The 16,968-nt window shown below is 41.9% G+C and overlaps 1 long non-coding RNA gene across 1 annotated transcript; it reads left to right on the top strand.

Moving 5' to 3' along the window:
- Positions 1-8,966: 8,966 nt before the first annotated feature.
- Positions 8,967-13,581, top strand: LOC104973098 (uncharacterized). Its single transcript, XR_003036792.2, has 3 exons — positions 8,967-9,632; positions 9,758-9,875; positions 11,930-13,581. It is a non-coding gene; the product is annotated as an uncharacterized lncRNA (long non-coding RNA).
- Positions 13,582-16,968: the final 3,387 nt, after the last annotated feature.

Below are 16,968 nucleotides of genomic sequence, written 5' to 3'. Positions count from 1 at the left end.
AATTAAGGTCCCCTGTCCCTCATGAGGCTAAAGGTGTAAGGTTGCCATCATCCAAGGATGGCCCAACTCCCCCCGCCCCCACTCTGCTCCCACCCCTGCCTTGTGCTTATCTCTCTCTCTCTGTCTTTTTTGTCAACATTCGTCCTCTCTGGTACAGAGGTGCACAATTTTTAGGTATTTCAGGATCTCCGTTCTCCTATTCTGTCTCAATCCCACAATGAGACAGCTGTACTATTTTTAGTAAATCCCTCATGCACTGGTGCCTGGAAGCTGCCTCCATGAAGTAAGCTGGGCCATGTTAGTGCTCATCTCATCTGTTTTCCTTATCTCTGTGCTACCTGATGTACAAGGTCCAAACATAGTTTTCCAATTGGAGATCAACTCTACTGTTATCAGTGAAAAAGAAGTCACATATTTTATTTTTGCTGTGTTTTACAAATTTGTCATTCCATGATAAATCGGTATAATAACCTTATCACTTAACTGCACATTATTTGACACCTGCCTTACAAAACATTTTCTCCACGGCATGTTGACAGAGTCAACATGAATATAACTACTTCAGAGAAATGTCTTGGGTTGAGGAGGAAGCACTTTCCATACAGAGGGATCTTTCTCTGACCCATGGGAATCTTGGAGGCATATGCATGGAAGAAACCTCTGACTATTCCATCTAGAAATTGTAACTGGGGTTTCTTGCGAAGCTAGAGATACCTGTACCATGAAAAAATTATGGAAGTAATAATAGAATATTTCCCTAAGCAAGCTTATGTATAGGACTCTTCTTAGGGTCCTGTCCCATTCTCATGTATGTACCCCACAAGATATTATCAGGAGGAATAGGTCAGACCGGACTGTGGTGCAATTTTCACGATCACCACCAGAGGGCGAGGCTTCCTTCAGATGCGGTTCCTCATTGTATTCAGGAGCTGGTTTCACTTGCCTGCTTTGTAGCCACAAGACAGAATATTGCTGCAGTACAGAAAGGGGCTCTCAGTTTCTGAGCGAGGAGTTTCTGTAACATCCAGATGGAGACTAGATTTGTTAGGCTGTTTTATGCCAGGGAACAAGGATCGCTTTCTTTTGCGAACATGCATTCTGCCACTCGGTTCTTCTGATCATCTTAATATTCCATAAGTAACATTTTATTCTAAATGTTAATGATTTTACACTTTCTTATAATTATTGGTAAGTTTTATTTTTCTTCTCTGGCTGAAAACTCTCCTCCTGTACATTTCTACGGTAACAAAGTGATTCTCTTCCAGGAAGTACCAATGGTGACTCAGTGAACCAGACAGAAGGCCCAGTGACTGTCTCAGAGGGGGCTCCCATGACCCTGAACTGCACTTACCAGACCAAGTATTCAGATCCCTATCTTTTCTGGTACGTCCAGCATCTCAACAAAGCTCCTCAACTCCTCCTGAAGGGCTTAACAGCAGACGAGAAGGTAGAGCATGAAGGTTTTCAGGCCACTCTTGTTAAGCGTGACAGCTCCTTCCACCTGTAGAAATGGGCAGTGCAAGCATCAGACTCGGCTGTGTACCACTGTGCTCTGAGTGACACAGTAAGAGAGGGCTGCGGGGGAGCTGAACACAAACCGAGAGTGCAGATGGGGCTCTGGCTCTGGGCAGCCCTGAAAAAGGGTGTTGTTTCTCTCTCCAGAGGTACTGTCAAAGCACTTCCAGCTCTGATACTCAGAGCCAAGGACCTTGAAATTCTTGGCTTGCCCTGCAAGGAATCTGGGGCAGGACAGTGTAAAGAGGAACCTAACCGCTTTTCTCCAGAAATGCCTATTTTCAGCCCATTGACATCCTCTAGGTGGCATAGAATCCCTTAAAGTGACATTAACTCTTCAATGACAATTCAGTTTATATGTGTTGAAATATTTCACAATGTTTTAATGAAAATTCCAGGGCACATTGTTAATGGATGACTGTGTGACCTGGAAGCTAATTTCTGGTTTTTAAAATTCAGGCCAAGATTGTGTATCCTGCTGAGTTTCACCTGCAGACACTCCATCTTCAGGTACTGGAGCTTTATTCTCTCTTTCCTTGACTTTTCCATCCCTTCTGGTTGCTCCAGAAATGCTGCTGCCTAAGTAAGTTCTGAGAGGAGAGTTTCTGAGAAGATATTCCTTCTGTCAAGAGCCCTGTGGATCAGAGCAGCCCACTCTGTAAATATCGCAGGTGTTGTGTGTATTGTTTGTATTCAAACTGGGTACAGGATATTCTCTTTGCTAGTAACCTCATCTCAGGGAATGAATGCCAGAGAATGTTCAAATTACCATACAAGTGCACTCATTTCACATGCGAGCAAGATTATGCTCAAAATCCTTCAAGCTATGCCTCAACAGTACATGAATCAAGAACTTCAGATGTACAGTCAAGTTTAGAAAAGACAGAGGAACCAGAGCAGATCCAATATCTGCTGGATCACAGAAAAAGCAAGGTAATTAAAAAAAATCTACTTCTGCTTCATTGACTATTCTAAAGCCTTTGACTGTGAATCACAACAAACTGTGGAAAATTCTTAAAGAGATGGGGATACCCAAGAAACCTGTATGCAGGACAAGAAGCAACAGTTAGTACTGGACATGGAACAATGACTGGTTCAAAATTGGGAAAGGAGTACGTCAAGGCCATATATTGTCACCCTGCTTATTTAACTTATATGTGGAGTACATCATGTGAAATGCAGGGCTGGATGACTCATAAGCTGGAATCAAGATTGCCAGGAGAAATATCAACAACCTCAGTGATATGCAGATGATTCCACTCTGATGGCAGAAAGTGAAAAGAAACTAAAGAACCTCTTGATGCAGGTGAAAGAGGAGAGTGAAAAAGCTGAATTAAAACTCAACATTAAAAAATCTAAGATTATGGCATCTGGTCCCATCACTTTACGGCAAATAGATGGGGAAAATGTGGAAACAGTGACAGATTTAATTTTCTTGGGCTTCAAAATCACTACAAATGGTGACTGTGGCCATGAAACTGAAAGATGCTTGCTCCTTGGAAGAAAAGCTATGATCAGCCTAGACAGCATATTAAAAAGCAGAGACATTATTTTACCCACAAAGGTCCATATAGTCAGAGCTATGGTTTTCCCAGTAATCATGTATGGATGTGAGAGTTGGACCATAAAGAAGGCTGAGTGACAAAGAATTGATGCTTTCTAGCTGTGGTGTTGGAGAAGACTCTTGAGAGTCCCTTGGACTGCAAGGAGATCAAATGAGTCAATCCTAAAGGAGATCAATCCTGAAAATTCATTGGAAGGACTGATGCTGAAGTTGAAGTTCCAATATTTTGGCCACCTGATGTGAAGAACCAATTCACTGGAGAAGACCCTGATGCTGGGAAAGATTGAGGGCAAGAGGATAAGGAGGTGACAGAGGATAAGATGGTTTGATGGCATCACTGACTCAATGGACATGAGTTTAGCAAACTCTGGGAGATAGTAAAGGACAGGGAAGGACACACAACTCCTGCAATATTTACAAAGTGAGCTGCTCTGATCCACAGGGCCCTTCAGAAGGAATATCTTGTCAGGAAGCTCTCCTCTTGGAGTTTACTTAGGCAGAGCATTTCTGGAGCAACCAGAAGGGATGGAAAAGTCAAGAAAAGAGAGAATAAAGCTCCTGGCCTGCAGTAGTTCATGGGGTCGTAAAGAGTCAGACATGACCTAGGGACTGAACAGCAACAAAACAGGGAAAATTAATTCATCAGTCACATTTCAGACACATGGAAAAAGTGTTTATGTACTCTTAGAATAAGCTATCTTAGCAGAAGAGTGAGCTTTTTCACCTGCTCAAGAAACTAGGAGAAAGTATCACCCCCTCCCAAAGCAGGAACATCTCCATACTCTTCTGCTCATGAGCAGGATGTGGAGCCACTTGGGTCACTGCTCTGCATCCCTGATACAATCATGCCCATTGCACAGAGTCCCCTCTGCATCTCTGCAGGCTGAATTCCTGTCTGCAACTTCAAGGAGCAGACTTTCTGGAAGGACACTGGTGGGCACAGCAGGTGGGAAGAGATGTGTGTTTTACTGCTGGGCAGTCTGTGAGATGTGGCCAGGATATGGAAACATTGTCATTTCATAATTTATATGCATGTGTGAGTCGCTAAGTGGTGTCTGACTCTTTGTGACCCCGTGGACTGTAGCCCACCAGGCTCTTTGTCCATGGAATTTTCCAGGCAAGAATACTGGAGTGGGTTGCTACTCCCTTCTCCAGGGGATCTTTCTGACCCAGGGTTTGAACCCTCATCTCCTCAATTGGCAGGCAGATTCTCTATCACTTAGCACCTGGGAAACCCATTTTATTGGTGCAACTACTTACATGCAGGGTTTAATAGTTATGGTCTTGGCAGATGTAGTCACCATCATCACTTAGGGTGAATCTGGACACCCACCTGAAGGTAAGCACTGTCTTCCTCCCTAACATCCTAGAGTCCTGCACACTGGGTGCTGGCCACCTGAGCACTGGGGGCTCAACAGCTTAATAAAGAGGCCACAGAAATGGAGAGGGAGATGAAGGAACAAAAATAAATCTTAACGGTGGGAAAAAAAGTATTCTAGCAGGTTTTATTTCCTGTTGGTAACTGCATCAGTTCTCTGCTTTTGGTCTGATCCCTCATTTCACATACTGGGGTCCAGGCTAGTGGGAGTACAGACTGGGCATAGGATTTTTTTTTTTTTTTTTTGCTTACCTGCTTCTCAATCAACTGAAAGCAATTTGAGATAGAAATTGTGTCTGATTTTTGTTTCCACATTGTAGACAATCCTGTATATTTCCAGAATGAATGCTGAAAGCTAGGGATTCCTGAAAATGCACAAGAGTTTAAGAGAATCTAGGTGATCTGCTGAGCCAGAGAGTCCTGCCAGCTTGATAACTTCAACTCAAGATTCTAATTTTAGGGGGAGCGTTGGTTCAGTGACTGGACTCTGCACTCACATTGCAGGAGGCCCAGGTTCGATCCCTGGTCAGGGAACTAGATCCCACAAGCCTAAACTAAGACCTGGCACAGACAGCTCAGCAAACAGATGTGCATTAAAAATGATCCCACTTTTGGTAAGAACTAACAATATTCATTTTAACTGGTGAGAAAATCTCAGTAGGTGAAAAAGGCACATTTGAAGAAGATTGTTCTTGAGTTCAACTGACTTAGTCACAGCCATTGTTACTGGATTGACAACGCTGCCCTGAGAGCCCGTGTAAGGCAACCTCACAGCTGTCTGCAGCCGCACGTTCCCATGCCTTAAAATGGTTTATGTCAGCAAAGAACAATGGCAACAATTCTTACCATAATATAGTCAGACTTTGCATAAAATAAACCCAATCCTAGAGAAAAGAACAAGCTATGAAATGACCCCATTAAATCTTCTGTTGAGTTCACTTCACTGGCACAAATAATTGCACAAGAAACTATGCAAACAGGCTGACAGACACTGAGCCAGCAGTTCTTTCCACTGAGATCCCTGAATCCCTAATAAAACAAACAAACAAACAGAAGAGAGATCAATACCACACATATGCCTCAGGAATGAAGAGTGCCTGGCTAATATATTTACCATCTAAACTTGACATTCTGAAAAAAGATACTTAGTTGAATTACTTAGTTTCAAGAACCAGGTTACCTAAGTAAGGTCACCTGTCTCTCATGAGGCTAAAGGTGTAAGGTGGCTTGTCATCCAAGTAGGGTCCAGGACCCCAGAGGAGGCCCCTTCAGGGAGGTTTACCAAACTCATGGTGTCTTCTCTCTTTAGTTACAGATCAGTACTCAGTCCAAGATTCACAGTGACTCCTCCCCAACCTCTTTGCCCTCATCTCTCTCCCTCTTTCTCTTTTGCCCACATCCCTCCTCTCTGGTATACTGGTCCACAAAATTCTAGGTTCCTCAGGATCCCCAAAATATTATTCCATCTCACAGTGAGATAGTTGGGCCATTTTTGTTAAATCCCTCATGCACTGGTGCCTAGAAGCTGCCTCCGTGAAGAGAGCTGGGCGATGTCCTGGCTCATCTCACCTGTTTTCCTTATCTCTGTGCCACCTGATGTCCAAGATCCACAACTTGTTTCATATATTTTGCCCAGTTTTCTAGTTGGAAGGTCAACTCTACTTTTATCAGTAAAAAGAAGTAAAAGCAATTTATTTTTTAATTTTACAAATATGTCATTTTATGATGGATAGGGGTAATAACCTGCTCATTCAACCACACATTAGATGAGATCTGCCTTAAATGATCTGGTGGCTCAGATGTGTAAAGAGCCCACCTGCAATGCAGGAAATGCAGGAGACTCTGGCTTAATCCCCGTGTTGGGAAGATACCCTGGAGGAGGGCATGGCAAGCCACTCTAGTATTCTTGCCTGGAAATCCCAGGGACAGAGGAGCCTGGCAGGCTATAGTCTTTAGGGCCACAAGAGTCAGACGCGATTGAGCAGCTGAGCAGAGCACACGGCACAGGGGTAGTTACTGGTCACTCAGCCACACATTATTTGAGACCTGACTGAGATAATGTTTCCAACATTATGCAACATTCCAGCATTCCAGCAGCGTGTGGGCTGTGTCTTGGGGATGAATAGAGCGAATTCAGGTGAAGGTCTAGGGAGAGGAGGGAGTGCTTTCCATGCAGAGGGGGCCTTTCCTGACCCATGGGAATCATGGAGACATACGGAAAGAAGAAACCCTCTGACCATTCCTCCTGAAAATTGTTAACTGGCATTATTTGCAAAGCTAGAGATACCATACCACACAGAAAATGATGGATGTAATAATGGAACGTTTCCCAAAGCATGTTTGTGTTTAGAGCTCTCCTCTTAGAGTCCTGTCCCAGTCTCCTGTGTGTACCCCACAAACTATCATCAGGAGGACTAGGTCAGGAGCAGGTCAGGATGAGGACAGTGAAAAAGCTGGCTTTAAACTAAGCATTCAAAAACTAAGATCATGGCATCCCGTCCCATCACTTCATGGCAAATAGATGGGGAAACAATGGAAACAGTGACAGACTTTATTTTCTAGGGATCCAAAATCACTGTGAATGGTGACTGCAGACATGAAATTAAAAGACACTTACTCCTTGGAAGAAAAGCTATGACCAACCTAGACAGAATATTAAAAAGCAGAGACATTACTTGACTGACAAAGGTCTATAGAGTCAAACCTATTGTTTTTCCTGTAGTCATGTATGGATGTGAGAGTTGGACCAAAAAGAAAACTGAGTGATGAAGAATTGATGCTTTTGAACTGTGGTCTTCAAAAGAGAGACCCTGGGACTGCAAGGAGATCAAACCAGTCAGTCCTAAAATAAATCAGTTCTGAATATTCACTGGAAGGACTGATGCTGAGGTTGAAGCTCCGATACTTTGGACACCTGATGCGAAGAGCCAACTCATTGGAAAAGATCCTGATGCTGGGAAAGATTGAAGGCAGGAGGAGAAGGGGACGACAGAAGATGAGATGGTTGGATGGCATCACCGACTCAATGGACATGGCTTTGAGCAAGCTCCGGGAGCTGGTGTTGGACAATGAAGCCTGGCCTGCTGCTGTCCATGGGGTCGCAAAGAGTTGGACACGACTGAGCGACTGAACTGAACTGAGGTCAGATATGATTGTGGTGTAAAGAAATAGAGGAAAACAACAGAATGGGAAAGACGAGAGATCTCTTCAAGAAAATTAGAGATACCAAGGGAACATTTCATGCAAAGATGGGCTCAATAAAGGACAGAAATGGTATGGACCTCACAGAAGCAGAAGATATTAAGAAGAGGTGACAAGAATACACAGAAGAACTGTACAAAAAAGATCTTCACGACCCAGATAATCACGATGGTGTGATCATGGGCCTAGAGCCAGACATCCTGGAATGTGAAGTCAAGTGGGCCTTAGAAAGCATCACTACGCACAAAGCTAGTGGAGGTGATGGAATTCCAGTTGAGCTCTTTCAAATCTTGAAAGATTATGCTGTGAAAGTGCTGCACTCAATATGCCAGCAAATTTGGAAAACTCAGCAGTGACCACAGGACTGGAAAAGATCAGTTTTCATTCCAATCCTAAAGAAAGGCAATGCCAAAGAATGCTCAAACTACCGCACAATTGCACTCATCTTACGCTAGTAAAGTAATGCTTAAAATTCTCCAAGCCAGGCTTCAGCAATACGTGAACTGTGAACTTCCTGATGTTCAAGCTGGTTTTAAAAAAGGCAGAGGAACCAGAGACCAAATTGCCAACATCTGCTGGATCATCGAAAAAGCAAGAGCGTTCCAGAAAAACTATTTCTGCTTTATTGACTATGCCAAAGCCTTTGACTGTGTGGATCACAATAAACTGTGGAAAATTCTGAAAGAGATGGGAATACCAGACCACCTGACCTGCCTCTTGAGAAATCTGTATGCAAGTCAGGAGGCAACAGTTAGAACTGGACATGGAACAACAGACTGGTTCCAAATAGGAAAAGGAGTTCGTCAAGGCTTTATATTGTCACCCTGCTTATTTAACTTCTATGCAGAGTACATCATGAGAAATGCTGGACTGGAAGAAACACAAGCTGGAATCAAGATTGCCGGGAGAAATATCAATAACCTCAGATATGCAGATGACACCACCCTTATGGCAGAAAGTGAAGAGGAACTGAAAAGCCTCTTGATGAAAGTGAAAGTGGGGAGTGAAAAAGTTGGCTTAAAGCTCAACATTCAGAAAACGAAGATCATGGCATCCAGTCCCATCACTTCATGGGAAATAGATGGGGAAACAGTGGAAACAGTGTCAGACTTCATTTTTTTGAGCTCCAAAATCACTGCAGATGGTGATTGCAGCCATGAAATTAAAAGACGCTTACTCCTTGGAAGAAAAGTTGTGACCAACCTAGATAGCATATTGAAAAGCAGAGACATTACTTTGCCAACAAAGGTTCGTCTAGTCAAGGCTATGGTTTTTCCAGTGGTCATGTATGGATGTGAGATTTGGACTGTGAAGAAGGCTGAGCACCCAAGAATTGGTGCTTTTGAAGTGTGGTGTTGGAGAAGACTCTTGAGAGTCCCTTGGACTGCAAGGAGATCCAACCAGTCCATTCTGAAGGAGATCAGCCCTCGGATTTCTTTGGAAGGAATGATGCTAAAGCTGAAACTCCAGTACTTTGGCCACCTCATGCGAAGAGTTGACTCATTGGAAAAGACTCTGATGCTGGGAGGGATTGGGGGCAGGAGGAGAAAGGGACGACAGAGGATAAGATGGCTGGATGGCATCACTGACTCGATGGCCGTGAGTCTCGGTGAACTCCAGGAGTTGGTGATGGACAGGGAGGCCTTGCATGCTGCGATTCATGGGGTGGCAAAGAGTCGGACACGACTGAGTGACTGAACTGAACTGAATCTTTAAAATCACCACCAGAGGGCAGGGTTTCCTTCAGATGCGATTCCTCATTGTATTCAGGAGCTGGTTTGAGTTGCCTACTCTGTAGCCACAAGACAGATGACTGCTGCTGTGCAGAAAGAGGTTCCCAGTTTCTGAGTGAGGAGCTTCTATAACATCCGACCAGAGACTAACTTTGTTAGATTTGATGTTTCTAGGGAACAAGGACTGTTGCCAGAATGTTTTCTGCCACTCACTCAGTTCTTGTCATCTTCTTAATACTTGGTAAGTAGCATTTTGTCCTAAAATGATTTTTCATTTTCCTATGATAACAGGTAAGTTTTATTTTTCTTCTCTGGCTGAAATCTCCTCCTGTACATTTCTACTATAACAAAGTGATTCTCTTGTAGGAGGGACCAATGGTGACTCAGTGAACCAGACAGAAGGCCCAGTGACTCTCTCAGAGGGGGCTCTCCTGACCCTGAACTGCACTTACCAGACCACATATTCAGATTCCTATCATTTTTGGTATGTCCACCATCTTAACAAAGCTCCTCAACTCCTCCTGAAGGGCTCAATGACAAACCAGAGGCCAGAGCATGAAGGTTTTCAGGCCACTCTTGTTAACAGTGACAGCTCCTTCCACCTGCAGAAATGGGCAGTGCAAGCATCAGACTCGGCTGTGTACTACTGTGCTCTGAATGACACAGTGAGAGAGGGCTGCGGGGGAGCTGAGCACAAACCCAAGGGGAGCAGGAGACTGAAGGCAGAAAGAGGTATATTCTCTCCTTGATCAGAGTTTAGTTTACTTTTAGAGTTTTTCAGGAAAACTAGTCAAACTCAGGTCTAATCCTAGAAACCCAGGAGGTTGGAAATTGCTCTACAGGGAAAATAGGGCGAATGTCAGTCTTAAAGAAGACCCAAGCTCCAATCCCCAGAAGCACCCCTGTTCAGCCAGAAAGATTCCTCTCTTCTCTAGACTGACTTTAAAAAAAATCTGTTTTTCTCATAATGTAAGATGGATATTAGATGCCACAGAATTAATAATTCATTTAGAGAAAAGAAATAGATGATTAAAAGCTGCATCACCTGAATCATAATCATAAACCAACACAGAGGCACCAAGCAAATCACATACCAGCCTGCATGTGGCTGAGACGTAACGCTGTTGAGGGGCTGTTTTCAGTGAAAACCTTTGAACTGGAGCTGCTGCAGCCGTGGGATGAGAAAGCGTTTGTGACTTTTGAGTGGCTGTGTTTCTTTTATTATTTATTTGTTTATTTTATTTTTGGTTCAGCTGGGTCTTTGTTCCTGAACTTGGGCTCTCCCCAGTTGCAGTGAATGGAGGTCACTCTTTACTGCAGTGCGTGGGCTTCTCAGTGCGGTGGCTTCTCGTTGCAGAGCACAGGTTCCAGGCGCACGGGCTTCAGTAGTGGCAGCGCATGGGCTCAGGAGTTGTGGCACGCAGCCTCTAGGGCTACATTTCTGATATAAGGAAATAAGAATGCATGGTCTGGTGAGCTTGTCCTCATTTTGACTATAGGGTGGATATTTAAAAGCAAGATTATTTTATCACACATTATTGATTACTGTTAGACACATAAAGCTGGACAAATTTTGTCCACTCAGAAACTTGCTATGATTGCATTAAACAGACAAAGACTTTTATCCAGCGTAAATTCCCCCAGAAACCCATGCCTTGGAATGTAGGAAGAAAAGCTATGATGATTGAGAGTAAACAGTTTTATCTTCCTGTATGAAAGAAAAGCTTGCGAGCTTATTTCACTGTAGATTTGGGCTGCAGATCCCTCCCCCAAAAAGGAGCTATACAAAAATGGATGACTATTTGTTCTCAGAGGTCACTGTAATCATAATAAATTGTTTTTGTCACAAAACGTATGTCTATCCTAGATGCATTGACTGAATATGCATGCAGCCCTGATGTAACTGTTGTTAATTTAATTACAGCATGGCAGCCCACTCCAATATTCTTGCCTGGAGAATCCCATGGACAGAAGAGCCTGGTGGGCTACAGTCCATGGAGTCACAAAGAGTCAGATATGACCAAGTGACTTTCAAGTCTAAATAGGCAGGTTACAATCACCAACCACATCAACAAGCCATGGCATGACACAGGCAAACTGATACCAGCCAGTTACCTTTCCTGTTCTGATGCAGAAGCATCTCACAGCTCAGTCACTGTGCATGTGCCCTGGCAGGCACAGGTCAGGCATCTCGACCGAATTTGAGAGAGAACAGAGCATTTCACTCAGAGGAAGAACATCCAGCATGGGGCTCCCTGGCCTGCTCAGAGCTGTCATAGCCTCTGTCTGCCTTGGTAAGGCTGGTAAGGATGACCGCAAACAGACTCAGCTCTGCTCAGCTCCCATGTGTAGAGGTAGGGCAGGTTATTATTGTCTGTTGGGGTTTAGGAGAGTTGGTTAACTGGCAGAGGAATTAGAAAGAACTCTTAATCCTCTGTTTGTTCCTTGAAGCCCTCTGAGTTCCACCAGGAGAATCAGCCTCTTCCTTTCTGTCTCTCTTTCTCTCTCATATATATATATTTTTTTTCTTCTCTCTAGGATCCATCATGGCCCAGAAAGTAACTCAAAATCAGTCAGAAATTTCTGTGCTGGAGAAGGAGGATGTAACCTTGAACTGTGCATATGAAGCTAATAGCTATACTTATTATTTATTCTGGTACAAGCAACCACCAAGTGGGGAAATGATTTTCCTTATTCATCAGGAGTCTTACAATGAGCTGAATACAACAAAAGGTCAGTATTTTTTGGACTTCCAGAAAGCAACGAGTTCCATCAGCCTCACCATCTCAGACTCACAGCTCGAGGACTCAGCCGTGTATTTCTGTGCTCTGAGAGACCACAGTGATGCCGCTGCCTGAGGGAGCCCCACAGAAGCCTCAGATGTCAACATGTGGAGTCCCCCAGCTATGAACACCTTAGTGAGATTCTTGGTAAGGTCAGGAGAAGGTATGGGGGTTAGAAGTGAAAACCTCACTGTAAGGAAAATGCTATCTTTGGCTTAGAGTGCATATCTTAAAGTGTAATTCATCAAAAATACCTTTATCTTCAATTTTTTATCTTGCAGAAGATTGTTTGCCAATTAAAAAAAAACTTTTAAATAGTGATTTTATTAAAGTATGAAATTTGGCTTTAAAAAATTCAATAGTATTTGACTAAATCTGCACCTGAGTTGTCAGAGTTTTAGGTTCACTGCACAAATATTTATGCATTGCTAAGTCTGGCCATCATTGTGGATCTGAAATATCTCTGAAAGGACACTTCTTGGACCCTCCCTGTGCCCTGCCTCACCTGTGCCATGAATGACTTGGAATGATGTGCATAGAGTAACTGTTACCACAAATCTTCACCCCAAGGAGAAATGAAACCCTACTGTTTGCTCAGAACTAACGTCATCACCTGGTCACATTCCCTATGTGTGATTACAAAGTTATGTATGTTTAACGTAGAAAATAGAATATGCAAAGAAGGAATGCTAAAAACAAAATAACTCACCAATTTTACTAGTCAAAAAAAAAAAAACTCTATTAGAGATTCATACCTTATAGGATATTTCTAGTCTGAATTTTTACCTGACAGTATATTGTGAAATAATTATTTCACAACATTATTTACAGGTCAACATCACACATTCTAATGGTGATATTCCAATGTGTGATTTTATCATACTTTTGGGCTAATTCCATTTTACTAGCTTTTTAGATTGTTTTACTCACTGTAGTAAACAATACTGGAATAAACACAAAGGTATTTGGTGGTTTTCTTGACGACTCCTAGGAGTTTAATAGGAGTTTACTATTAAATCTTTCTGATGTGGCTCCCTGCTCATTTCTGTGACCCTGGAGAATAGAGCATTTTCACTCTGCAATTACTAAACAGTCATATTTTCCTTGTTTCACAAAATTCTTTTATACGAAGGCTTTGCTTTATACTTTAGTCCCAATTAACTCCAGATGGCTTCAATTTTGGATGTCCGCACCACGTGTGTGCAGAGTAGCTGTCATACAACATCCTAAAGAGTTCAGTCTCTGCACTATTGCTGTGATATTAGGTGGGAATTAACCTAGTGGGTTTGCTTTCGTCTGGAATTCCAAAAAGGAAGATGCTCTTCCTTGTGTAAGGATTTTCTATCCCTATTGTACAAATAACAATGATCCCAATAAAGAGCAACTTTCCAGAAAAGAAAGTATAAGAGTGTGTGTGTGTGTGTGTGTGTGTGTGTGTGTGTGTGTGTGCGACGCGCATGTGTGTGAAGGAGAGAGAGAGATGAGAGAGAGAGACAATAGACTTACATAGCCAATTCATCAAGTAATTAACTAGTTAAAAGAGTTGAATTTTGTAAAACGTATTGGAAAGAAGGAAAGTTATCTAGAGATCAACTTTTAATGAAGAAAATAGATGTAAGCAATTTCAAGGAATAAATCAAACACGTGAAAGAAGAAAAATGTATCCTAGAACTGACTCTTTGCAATCCCATGGACTGTAGCCTACCAGGCTCCTCTGTCCATGGGATTTCCCAGGCAAGAATACTGGAGTGGGTTGCCATTTCTTTCTCCAGGGAATCTTCCCGACCCAGGGATTGAACTGCATCTCCTGCATTGGCAGTCAGATTCTTTACCACAGTAAAGTGAGAGAAGTTGTCATTGCAACCTAACGTGAGCTTCAAAATCCTCCAGACTCCAGGGGAATATTTCAAACCCTCTGAGTCAATCCTTTGAATCTCCTCTAACTTGAGGAAGATTGAAAAAAATACATACCACCACAGCTTCACTTTTTTCTCTTTTGTTTTTAATATTTTTAAAATTTATTTGGCTGTGCCAGCTCTTAGTTGCTGCACATGGGATCTAATTCTCTGTCTGGGGTCCAACCCAGGTCCCTAGTACTGGGAGTTCAGTGTCTTAGCCACTGTACCAACTGTGAAGTCTAACTCTTTAGTGAATTATCAGTTTTCTCATATATCATTATTGTGCAGAATAGGCTAAGGAAAGTTAAAAAGTGGGCTTATAAATGTTTTGCAAGTATCTTGAAGCTTGTATTGTGGTCTCTCTCCATGTGTTCTCATGTATTGCAGGCTGTCTTCAAAGACATCATCCCAAGACAAAAGGGATGTTGCAATTAATATGCTTTTATGTATCTACATCTATATCTATAATTATGTATTGTATTTTTCAGTAGCTCAGTCATGTCCGACTCTTTGTGACCCAATGGACTGCAGAACACCAGGCTTCCCTGTCCTTCACTGTCTCCCAGAGCTTGCTCAAACTCACGTCCATTGAGTCAGTGATGCCATCCAACCATCATCCTCTGTCATCCCCTTCTCCTTCAATCTTTCCCAGCATCAGGGTCTTTTCCAATGAGTCGGTTCTTTGCATCAAGTGGCCAAAGTATTGGAGCTTCAGCTTCAGCATCAATCCTTCCAATGAATATTCAGGACTGATTTCCTTCAGGATGGACTGGTTTGATCTCCTTGCAGTCCAAGGTACTCTCAAGAGTCTTCTCCAACACCACACTTCAAAAGCATCAGTCCTTTGGCACTCAGCCTTCTTTATGGTCCAACTCTCACATCCATACATGACTACTGGAAAAATCATAGCTTTGACTATATGGGCCTTTGTTGGCAAAGTAATGTCTCTGTTATGACTATAACTGTGAGCTCCACAGGGTCAGGAAATGTGAATGCATTGTACATTACACAGTACAGAGCACATAGTGGTTACACATTAAATATTGGTTGACTGAAGAATAATTAATTCATAAAATCAACAGATATAGAGCTTCTACCCTTTGGATGCTGTTAGGTAATTGCAGATCTATTATTTCTTGTAGTTCATTTCTCATCACCTTAAGAATACTTCTGTTTATATGTGTCATAAGTTCTCTTTCTGTTTGAACAGATTTTCTTCATATGGTACTGTTTTCAGGCTTGCAATTAAATTAAATGGTCTCCCTCCTGTTGGCATAGACAGAGCCATCTTAATCACCTGAGTGAGTCTATAGTAAGGTATATAGACTTGTTCTCTTGTAAACTTGGAAGTCCCTCTTATCAGTGATTCTTCTAGGTTTCAGCCAATGTTAATGTACCCCTGTATTATCTCCTTTCTGCTTTCATCTCTAGACTTTTTAATCTGTGAATTTTAGCCTCAAATATTTACTTGCTGTGGCTAAAGATATGGATCCTATTAAGCTAAGGATGGTAGTGGGCAAGGAAGGAGCAGTGGTCCAGACTGAAAGAAAGTCATAGCTACCTTAGTTCCCTTTGAGTCCCAATACTTTCCCTTTCCATCCTAGTTTCTAGGGTTCAAAGGAAATGACCCTTGTATAACAGGTGTTCTCCATACACTAGATATTGCTCATCAGTACAGCTGGATGGTGTCAAACTATCTGTTTCTATTTACCTTTACCATTGCCATGACTTTTGCTGCCTCTTTGTATATTTTTTCTTTCAAATCTAAAGACCTAGTTTAGGGATCAATACTCCTACCATTGGGAGTCCTAGCCTAAGACAAGAAAAATGCCTTGTCTGTTTTTCTAGTTTCTGTTTTCAAGGGCTGACTTATTTTGATCAAGAACGATTTTAAGCTCCTGGATTCACAACCCTTAAGAACATTTTTAGAAAGTGTTATCCTCAATTGTAATATTTGTATTAAAAAAATTGGTATTTAAAAGACTCTGCCCCTGGGACAGTAGAAAGAAGAATCACTACATCCTTGGAGAAATGAGCTGTTTGACCTTGGAATGCTGTCTGTGAAAACAAGGTCCATGGAAGCCTGTAATTTTCTCAAAAAGTAATAACAGTAAGAGGGAATTTTCATTCTTGAGACAATTTGTAAAGAGTAGTCTCTTCTTCAAGAAACACATGCTCAATTATAGGATAGAAGTTATAGACAATAAAAGAGATTCTGACTTTTAGCTCAGTTTGATGACTTAAAGATTGATAGGCATTTTTCTCAGAGAACTTTGAAATGTGAATGTTAGAAGAGATTACAGTTATCTTCAATCATAAGACAGATGTAACCATTTTCTGAATCTATACTAGAAAGCATTGCCCTATAATACATGATAGAGGATTTCAGAGGTGATGAATCGAGAAGGGCTTGGCTTTTTACTACAGTTTTAACTTTACTCTTTAGGTAGAGAAATCACAGTAAGTATAAAAAGGGAAAGTCACAGGCTCAAAGAACAAAAATTTTTTTTTCACTCCCCTATGAGAAGTCTTCAATCCACATTTTGGTTATGTTGCTTTGAACTAGTTACTTGATAACAACAAATAGGTAAAGGCTGAAACAAAGATGATGACACAGCCCTTTTAAAAAATATTAAAAAATATATACATTATAAAAGTTAACTCAAAATGGATCATGGGCTTAAATTTAAAATATAAAACTGCAACTCTTAAAAAAACATAAGATAAAAACTTCAGGCTTGCAGCTAAGTAAATCTTAGATTTGACACTGAAGCATGATACACTCACACACACATGCACACACCAAACTGAATCAAAATTAAAAACCTTTCCTCTGTAAAAGACCCTGTGAAAATATGAAAAGATAAGTTACAGAACTGGGGGTGAAAGTGAAAGT

The sequence above is a fragment of the Bos taurus genome, chromosome 10 (assembly GCF_002263795.3).
Source record: "Bos taurus isolate L1 Dominette 01449 registration number 42190680 breed Hereford chromosome 10, ARS-UCD2.0, whole genome shotgun sequence".
Taxonomy (NCBI): Eukaryota; Metazoa; Chordata; class Mammalia; order Artiodactyla; family Bovidae; genus Bos; species Bos taurus.
This window is presented reverse-complemented; position numbering and strand designations above follow the sequence as displayed.